This window comes from Macrobrachium rosenbergii, chromosome 41 (assembly GCF_040412425.1).
Source record: "Macrobrachium rosenbergii isolate ZJJX-2024 chromosome 41, ASM4041242v1, whole genome shotgun sequence".
In the NCBI taxonomy this organism is placed as follows: Eukaryota; Metazoa; Arthropoda; class Malacostraca; order Decapoda; family Palaemonidae; genus Macrobrachium; species Macrobrachium rosenbergii.
In genome coordinates, this window is record NC_089781.1 from 10,047,881 (window position 1) to 10,057,880 (window position 10,000).

General features: G+C 36.7%; 2 protein-coding genes across 7 annotated transcripts in view; one reads left to right on the forward strand and one right to left on the reverse strand.

The window, feature by feature from the left end:
- LOC136826627 (uncharacterized) overlaps positions 1–10,000 on the reverse strand; it is a 225,553-nt gene that overhangs the window by 40,994 nt on the left and 174,559 nt on the right. The gene's annotated exons all lie outside the window — the stretch shown is intronic.
- Positions 1–10,000, forward strand: part of LOC136826625 (BTB/POZ domain-containing protein 6-like) — a 111,514-nt gene that overhangs the window by 24,734 nt on the left and 76,780 nt on the right. The window contains exon 1 of one of the 6 annotated variants that reach the window (XM_067083930.1): positions 9,433–9,885. The exons of the other annotated variants lie outside the window; for them this stretch is intronic. The gene's annotated coding sequence lies outside the window, so the exon portion shown is untranslated. Of the gene's footprint in view, positions 1–9,432; positions 9,886–10,000 lie in introns of those variants that run through there. 6 annotated transcript variants of the gene reach the window in all.

Below are 10,000 nucleotides of genomic sequence, written 5' to 3' on the forward strand. Positions count from 1 at the left end.
CCGAAAAAAACATCTGGTGACCTCCAACATAGATATCAACCCAGGAGTTGGTCACACCTTATCAACAACTACCGCATGGGGGTTCGTTTCTGATAGTCGGTACCTTCGAAACGCATTTAGCCTTTTTTCGGTTTAGTCGTCATGCTTTACCTTAACTTTATTATACATTCACTTACACTTTCATTCATCTTTTATAGGGTGTTGCATCTTTATTATTATTATTATTATTATTATTATTATTATTATTATTATTATTATTATTATTATTATTACATCAGTGTAAATTTTTTCATTATTTTATTGGCTAACGAGATAATGTTAGTGATGATGATGATGATGATGATTACTACTACATCAGTGGATTATTTCACCATTTTAGTGACTATTATGATTATGACGTATTTTAATTATTATTATTATTATTATTATTATTATTATTATTATTATTATTATTATTATTATTATTATTATTATTATTATGACATCCCTGTGGATTTTTCACCATTCTAGTGACTAATAGGATTATTATTATTATTATTATTATTATTATTATTATTATTATTATTTTATTATTATTATTATTATTCAAATTCCGAGAATGAAGAAGAAAGAAAAGTGGAGAGCCAAAAGGAAGGAAAGAGTAATACACCCAATGAAAATAAATGGCAGTTCTGTATAAGCAAGCAAATTCTAAAATACGCACCGGTCTTAAAAATAAGTCAGAAAAGAAGTTAAGTATACCTTAGTTTTACCAGACCACTGAGCTGATTAACAGCTCTCCTAGCGCTGGACCGAAGGATTAGACTTATTTTACGTGGCTAAGAACCAACTGGCTACTTATCAACGGGACCTACAGCTTATTGTGGAATCCGAACCACATTATAGCGAATAAATAAAGCAAAGGCGCATGACACTTAAGTGTAAAGCAACTTTAAACTGACGAGCGACAAAACCCTGCCATCGACAGGAGGACCACTGTTCTATAGTTCGCTTTCTTGTCGCTACGCGTAGGTTCTTAGTCATCAAATGACCACGGAGATGGAGATTTGCAGTCCCATATCCTGTAATGATACTGCAATTTACCGAAATGGGGAAAAAAATACTGTATCTTCGAGTATGAAAACGGCGGACGGATGAAATGGTTCACACGCGTTATTCGAAGACTCTATGTACAAGATTGAGTGTGAAAGGATAAATTAATTGTAACAGCGAGTATGTATGTGCCAATAGAGGAAAAGAATGAGAGTGAGGGTACTGTTGGGAGTATAGGTGGGTTAGGCGAATACGAAAGGGTGACTGTTCTAAGTGATTAAAATGAAAAGGTGAGTGACAGAGGAAATTATGGTGCGGCTGATAGACATGGAATTCCTAGGTTAAACAGGAATGCAGAGTATACAAGGAATATTCGTAAACAGGACTCAGTGTTGGAATTACATGCTTTCCATACAGGATAATAAATGTAGGGATGTACAGTGGAAGTGGTAAAATGGTCTGGTTAAGTGCAAGGAAGGATCCTTATGTTTTGAGATGGAAAAGTTGGTGATGAGATACCATAATTCTAAAGTGTTGGGAAGGAGGAGGAGGAGGAGGAGGAGGAGGAGGAGGAGGAGGAGGAGGAGGAGGAGGAGGAGGGAGAGAAACAGCGAAAAATTTATTGACCGATTTATGAATTTTCGGCTAAAAAGTCAAGCACTGAGGTACTACCAGCCATTCAGAGTTTTAGACAGTGAAACGAGGGATTTGGAATGGCTGGACAACAAGACTGAAGAAAGGAAGGGGAATGGGGGGTTACAGTTAAGAGCTACAAAGTGGCTGCAGCTTAGTGCCGAACGGACTCTGCAAACATCTAGGGATACTGACGGCATTTCCCAACTACGGGGAATACCCAGAAACTGCCGAGTACATTGAATGGAAGATTACTGAAATGGAATGGACTTAATATCTAAAATGCGTGAGAAAACATGTGAGGTAGAAGTGAATGGCGCAGTGTGTGCGCAAGATGCCTGGCAGTCTGCTGATGACCTTTCTGTGTAGGTGTACGAAGCAGCTAATATTGAGAAGTCTGGGCAAAGGAGCTTGATCCACAAATCGGCAGTTAAACGTGAATATGGCAGCGACCTATGTATTGGTTTTTCTGTTACCACCCCCTGTAAGCTGAAACATCGTTGTTGAAACAATATATCTATACATATGTGTATATATGCACATACACACACACACACACACACACACACATATATATATATATATATATATATATATATATATATATATATATATATATATATATATATATATATATATATATATATATATATATATATATATATATTTATATATATATATATATATATATACATTTGTTTGGCGTTTAAATATAAAATGTTTATTCCCATCAGACTACTTCAATCATATGAATTCGCTCCATAAGAAACGAAACACCAGCCGCCGCCACTTTCAGCCTTCAGCCGTTGAACTGAGATGAATCGCCTTTTAAACTTCCAAAGAAAACTCGCCAGCAGATTCAGTACCTCTACCTCGCATGCACTTTTTACCGTTTCAAGAATTTTAAGGCCCCTGCCTTCTAATACTCTTTTTACCCATCTGACCAGTACTTTCTCCAGCGGCCCCTCCTCTGGGTACAGGTACGCAGCATACAGTTACCTTTCTTTTTAAGTTCTCACCCTGAAGGTTTATAGCAGTTTCTCCAATGTCTAAACCTGAACACACGTACTATATATATATATATATATATATATATATATATATATATATATATATATATATATATATATATATACATATACTGTGCATACAAGGTATGTCTTTACTCTGTTATTATTATATAATCTAAATGTATAGTGTAATCACCAAAAATGCAAATAAACATTGTATATTATATGCTACCTCTATCCGAGGTCAAATACGCACCTGGCGATCCCTAAGAGCAGATAACGAAGCTCTGTTGTAACGCCGCTATAAATAGAGGCCGGGAAACCAGCTTTTAATGGATATCAGAATCTTCGTAATTGATATTTCCTCTACTGCACCACACTCCAAGGGGGTAACCTTACATTTACTTTCGAAGGGAAGAAATACTTTTATGATAACTATACTTATGTCTTGTAAATGCCAGTAGATACTTAAATGTATGAATACATACATATACACACATATAATATATATATATATATATATATATATATATATATATATATATATATATATATATATATATATATATATATATATAATTGTGTGTATGTGTGTGGAATCAAATATTTAACTGACCTCTCAGATGAATTCTCAAAAGCTAAAACTGATCTAAGAGACGAACACTGTAGAAACCATCATATCAAAATTACAAATGCGCTTTTTTTCAATAAGGACGCTAGTCTAAAAAAATACCAAACAATATGTTGGAAGCAAAGGAGAATCACACTTCTTAAGAGGTAATAATTTACTGACGAGCTGTGGCAATGCACCGCTGTTTTGCTATTTAAAACAACAACAACAATAATAATAATAATAATAATAATAATAATAATAATAATAATAATAATAATCCAGACCTAGACTGACTGTCAAAACCAATCAAAGTTTTTTCCCAGACCATTCTCTGTCATAATTTCTTCTTTTGTTTACGTGGCGTAGGGGGACGGGGAAGAGTTAAACTAACATACGTGGCGCTTTAAACCATTCACTTCCTAATCACACCCCAATTGTTTTGCCGATTTCGAAGTTCTGCTTTCGGACTTGTTCAAGTTATTCGTGGGGACGAATAGGAACTGGAAAGAGCAAAGACGATTTGATGCCAGTCTGAGAACTGAGTTAATAATAATAATAATAATAATAATAATAATAATAATAATAATAATAATAATAATAATTCCTTGCTTGACTGTCTTCTGATGGGTCGCCCCTGTAGTTTCCTGTTTTTTTTTTTTTTTTTTTTTTTTTTTTTAAGATTCAGTACTGATGTTTAAATTACGAAATGAAAACGTTAATAATGAGTCTTACGGGAAAAAAAACCAAGGGATTACCGGCAGCGACCCATCAAGGGACAGGCAAGAAAGGAATACGGGAATACAGGAATACGCGTTGTTAAGGTCACAAGGAGCACAAGTGTTGGAGCTAGGAGCTTTAACTCAGGTGGAAAACATTTTACGTGGTAGCCGTATGTGGCACAGGGAGCGTGACTCAAGCTGACCTCAAAACAGACGATGACGTGTTTTGGATAGTAACAGGTGTGTGTATATGAGAGAGAGAGAGAGAGAGAGAGAGAGAGAGAGAGAGAGAGAGAGAGAGAACATTTGTAACTAAGCTGGCAAAAACTAATGGCGAAGGATATGTGATGGATTTCTGATGAATAGTTCACCCCGTGGGATGAGAATCGTCTCGAATAGCCCTCACGTTTTTAATTAGGATATGATGATATATACATCTAGACGGAGCACTGGTCTCACACGTGTTATTCAACACCTGTCCCCACTTCTCTCTCTCTCTCTCTCTCTCTCTCTCTCTCTGCAACCCAACACAGTTGACTAACCTTCAGTACGTAATCACAGGTGCACACAAGTTTTTTTTTTTTTGAGGGGGAAGAATATCTATTTGTGGATCAAAGAGCGACACAAAATTTTCTAAAAATATACAGAAACAGAGAGGGGGGGGGGAGATTTCAGCTAAACTGTTTTCACCGTGTATCCAAGTCCTCGTTGCTTCAAAAAGTCATTTCCGCTTAATTTTGCAAAGTTTTGAAGTCTGAGTATCCTCTGTCGTTTCAAATAGTCATTTCTGCTCTACTTTTGTAAAGTTTTGAATGCGTATTCTTTGTTGTTTCAAAAAGTCACTTTTCCTTTACTTTTGTAAAGTTTGAAGTCTGAGTATTCTGTCTTGCTTGGAAAAGTCACTACTGCTTTACTTTTGTAAAGTTTTGAAGTCTAAGTATTCTTTGTTGCTTCAAAAAGTCATTTCTGCTTTACTTTTGTAAAGTTTTGAATGAGTATTCTTTGCTGTTTCAAACAGTCACTTCTGCTCAGAGTCATCAGTTCCGTACGACTCAAATTCTCCCTGAAACAGACTTTACAACCTCCAAATGTGTAGGCTTGCTGTTAAGGAATTGATATTCTTCTTCGTCATTGACGTCATCGGATATTCTGAGAGAAATGTCACACACGCAACTTTTCTCGAATCATTTAGTGTTTTTTGTCGCCATATTTTTGTTTTCATTTGGTTCCAGACGAAAAGGTTCCGGAAGGCATGTTCTTAAATCACTGCCATAATACGTGTTAAGAAAAGATATGACGTACGTTAATATTACAGTATTACTGCCATAACAAACTTTCATGTTGATCTTTTGACTTTTTTCTGATATTTGCAAGAGATAGCAGAGAAACGGTTGATGAAATCTAGATAGTCCCTACTTGTTTATTGTACTGAATAATGTATTGTATGTAAACATGAATAACGCTCATATATTAGCAATTTAAAAAATTATATGTATGGATTCTTTATAATTGATTATTTCTATGTTTCATTAAACAGGTATCGTAACTTTTGAGTAATAAATACGAGTTGATCAGAGTAACATTTCTGAGCGAACCTATGTTTACACAACTTTTATTTCAAATGCGAAAGGGAAATTAATGTCACAGGTCAATGAGTGTGATTGAAATGATACGCTTTCATCTCTCTCTCTCTCTCTCTCTCTCTCTCTCTCTCTCTCTCTATATATATATATATATATATATATATATATATATATATATATATATATATATATATATATATATATATATATATATATATAATAATGGTTCGAGAAAAACTTGCGTGTGTAACATAGCTTTCAGAATATCCGATGACGTCAATGACGAAGTAGAATATCAATTCACTTAACAGTTAAGCAAGCCTACACATTTGGAGGTTGTAAAGTCTGTTTCAGGGAGAATTTGAGTCCTAAGGAACTGATGACTGAGCAGAATTGACTTTTTGAAAACACAAAGGATACTCACTCAAAACTTTACAAAAGTAAAGCAGAAGTGACTTTTTGAAGCAACAAGGAATACTCAGATTTCGAAACTTTACAAAAGTAAAGCAGAAATTACTTTTTGAAGCAACAAAGAATACTCAGATTCAAAAATTTTACCAAAGGAAAAACGAGTCATAACTGACCAGACTTGACTCACCAGTTAAGCGTAGGATTCAAAAGTACTGAAACAATCAAATCACAAGAAACATGACTAAATTAAGTCACGGAAGGCTTAGATTTCAGACAAGTAATGCTCCCATAAGTAAACCATTAAAAGTTAAAAACTACAACATAACTCAACACTGAAGAAGCTACATTAAATGATCATGCTATCACGATATTAAATTAATTAAAAACGGAGGACTTTCAATGACAATTTACGGGTCCAATGAGAAAAATGACGAACACCCAAACAATGTTATTAAGTACTTTTTTTTACTCTCTGACAACTGCCCTAACAGTCTTGCCTTTCACCCAAATCTTCCATCAGTTTTACTCATACGTCTAGTGTGAATTAACATGAAGGTATAGAAAAACATTCACGATAAACGCCAAGTAATCCATGCTACATATATATACATATGTGTGAGCATAAAACCAAAAAAGAATAATCCGAAAATATGTTAAAAGACGGAATATTTGGGGGAGCTTCCAAGTACAGAGAGAGAGAGAGAGAGAGAGAGAGAGAGAGAGAGAGAGAGAGAGAGAATATTCGGGGGGGCCTATGGTTTCCATAGCAACCAAACGAGACCGACGACGATGAGGGGAGTTGCCGCATTCCCCACTCCCACCCTCACCAACAGCAGTCCATAACTCGGGCGAACCTTCCCTATAGGCTCAGCTTGGGGGCCCAAACAGCATATGAGAGAGAGAGAGAGAGAGAGAGAGAGAGAGAGAGAGAGAGAGAGAGAGAGAGAGAGAGAGAAGGGGTCCTTAACGAAAAATTGGAAATATCCAGATATAAGCTGTAAGTGCTAAAACACTCAGATTTTAATTTTTAATAATTTGTATATATTTCAGATAATTACATAAGAAATGTCCTTCGATGTAACGTACAATAAGAAGCAATATACTAAATACATCGATAAAGTTAACACATAAATATATCGCTTCCACCAGAATGACGTAATTGCCAGCAGAGTTCATTTAATCTTTTCAACAATCATGGTAAGCGATAAGGAACCGTTGTATAGTTAGGGTAATCAGAATTTAGTTCCAGTTTCTACTTTCATGTGATTCTCCGAGAGATGAATGAAAGTTTTTGAATGTGTTAATTAGGGGCATCACGTCATGCTTAATCGAATCAGTTATACTCCACTCAGAATCTCGTGAAAGTGAAAACATTGCTAAAGACACCGTATCAGGACCAGACAAAACAAAACACACACACACACACACACACACACACACACACACACACACACACAGCGGCAAAATCATAATTATGTGCATCAGAGAGCCTTATCAGCTCTTGTGAATAAAGTGACAAGAACAAAGGGAAGTAAATTAGGGAACACAAATACTACTGAGGGAGTACAGATCATCGGACAACTAAAGTATTATCATTCACGTAAGACGTGCTAACCATGAGAAATACATCATTCTGTTTATTTGCGTGGCCTATTAAAATATGGGGAAGAGACGACGTTTAACCTCTCTTTTAATGTCCTTCTTCCAGCATCCCCACAAGCAATCTGGGTAGAATTACTGACTTTCGTAAGATGCACAAGGTCGTTTCTTTTTAAAAATATTTCTCAAATTCCTCATCAGATTTCTGGATCAATTCAATTTTGTTAGTCTACAGAAAGAGCACATGAAACATCGTCAGTATCATATTTCATATATTCTACCGAAATTGTTCATCTGAACGGTGTGCGGTCATTAATATCCAATAAAAGAAAGAGCATAAAAACTGACGACTATACAAACTTCTCGAAAACTTCTTCCAAGTCTGAAGTGATCTATCGCTCACACTATTCTCCGCGCGAGTGAATATGCGCTTCCTCCTACATTTCTCAAAATATATACACAACATTTCATATTATCTTAATCTTTCTCTTATATCTGCAATGTATCGAGTGTGTCAGCAAAAAAACGTATTGATGAAAAAGAATGGATAATATGATGAATAATGGGAATATCGCTGCATTAACAGATGGTCTGGGAGAGTCCTAGACTTGCGACTTGGCTACGAATCATGTCAACTCCATTCAACAACTCATCAATCTTTCTCCATCTCAGAATTCTTCAAGAATTCTCATCGCGATTCTTATGACAGATGAAACGAATATACGAAGAACGACACAGGACTGTCAAGAGAAATCTTCCAGACTTACATCATACCTTTAATTTAATGACAGCAATATGCAACACCCACAGTTTTATACAATAATAAAATGCCAATATGTTGTTGCCTGTTCCCCAAACTCCGAGTACGGTGCCATTACAATACAGGTGTTCGGTCGGGAAACATCTGTCAATCTTTTCTCTGATCATAAAAAATGTACGTGTACATGTACGGATTCAACCCTTCCCACCCCCACCCCCAACCCCACCTTTTCTTTCTTTCTTTTCCTCGTTTTTTCCTTCGCCCGCTGGGTATGCGATAGAAGCAAGAAAGGCGTTTAGGATAGGAGTGAACAAATAATAAACAACATAGAATCAGACAAATACTAACGGCCATAAATATGCAAACAGAGGCAAAGGACATCAACGATGATAAATGTAATTATTCCAGAGACAAAATATGAACGCACGAACCGACAAGGACAAATTAAGGTGGCTGTTCGAGACTTACCAGGCAAAGACGGCGACACAAAGAGAAGATAAACGTAAGTTACAATGGTCACAAACGCAGAGATACTATCAGCTCTAATAAAGGCTGCGACTACTCGCAGTGGTCTTCCACTACTGTTTATCATTGTGGAACTATTATACGCATAGATAAATGGGTAAATAGGCATGAGAGTGAAAAGTGTGTCGTTTAGAGATGATAAATATATTTACGTTAATACATGAAAATTCAGATAAGTGTAGTAACCATTTATATCATTACTTAGGAGATATACAATAATACCACCTTGAATAACAGGATACTGGTTTTTAAAATCGAACGCAAAGAGCATTATCTACCATTCCTAAAAGCCCATTCATTTTTCAAACTGCTTCGCAACTGAATGAAACTCCCTCATTCGACGGCAATGCCTAACTCTACAAAGCCAAACCGCAACCTAGAATACAAAACCTAACTCCCCAGTGCAAGCAAAGTTTAAAAAGACAACCATTCTGGCAACCTAAGACGGGAAATGGAACCAGGCATTGGTCGAGGATAGCGTGTTGGCGCTTGCGGACTGAAGACGTCGGCACTGAGAGCCAGAGAGAGAGAGAGAGAGAGAGAGAGCACGAGGGGGCCTTTTTACTACAGCAGTCAACTAGTTGGGTTATTGCAGCAGCCAGCTGGTGTCAGTAGTAGCGCTGCGCTACCCCCGGATATACTCGAAAAAGAGAGAGGGGAGCGCGCGCCCCCTTTCTCTCTCTCTCTCTGTTCTCTCTATCTGTATCCCTCCCTCTCCGTCTTCTTTCAATTTCTTCTCGCCTATAGTACCGCGTGCGTCGCTTCCATTCGCTCGGTGATGCCGGATTCTTAAAAAGACTTTCCAGAGAACCTATTTAAAGAACAAGAAGATGACTATATCGATTGTATAAATATCGCTGGTGCATTCCCTCTCCCTCGACTCACCTAGAAGGGAGGAAGTCTTCGGTGGTACTCTTGTTTTGGGGGTCGCTAAGGCATGTGACACGAAGCGCCTAACAGCAGTAGTACTACTTTGGTGGACCTGTTCTGTTACAACCAGGTTAGTTCGTGAGTTTATTTCATCTCCTTTGATATTTAAAAAATTAAGATAACTTACTTTAGTTCTGTACTTGACGGTAAGTCTGTGGAAGGCAGCTTTCGTGTTTACAAGAATT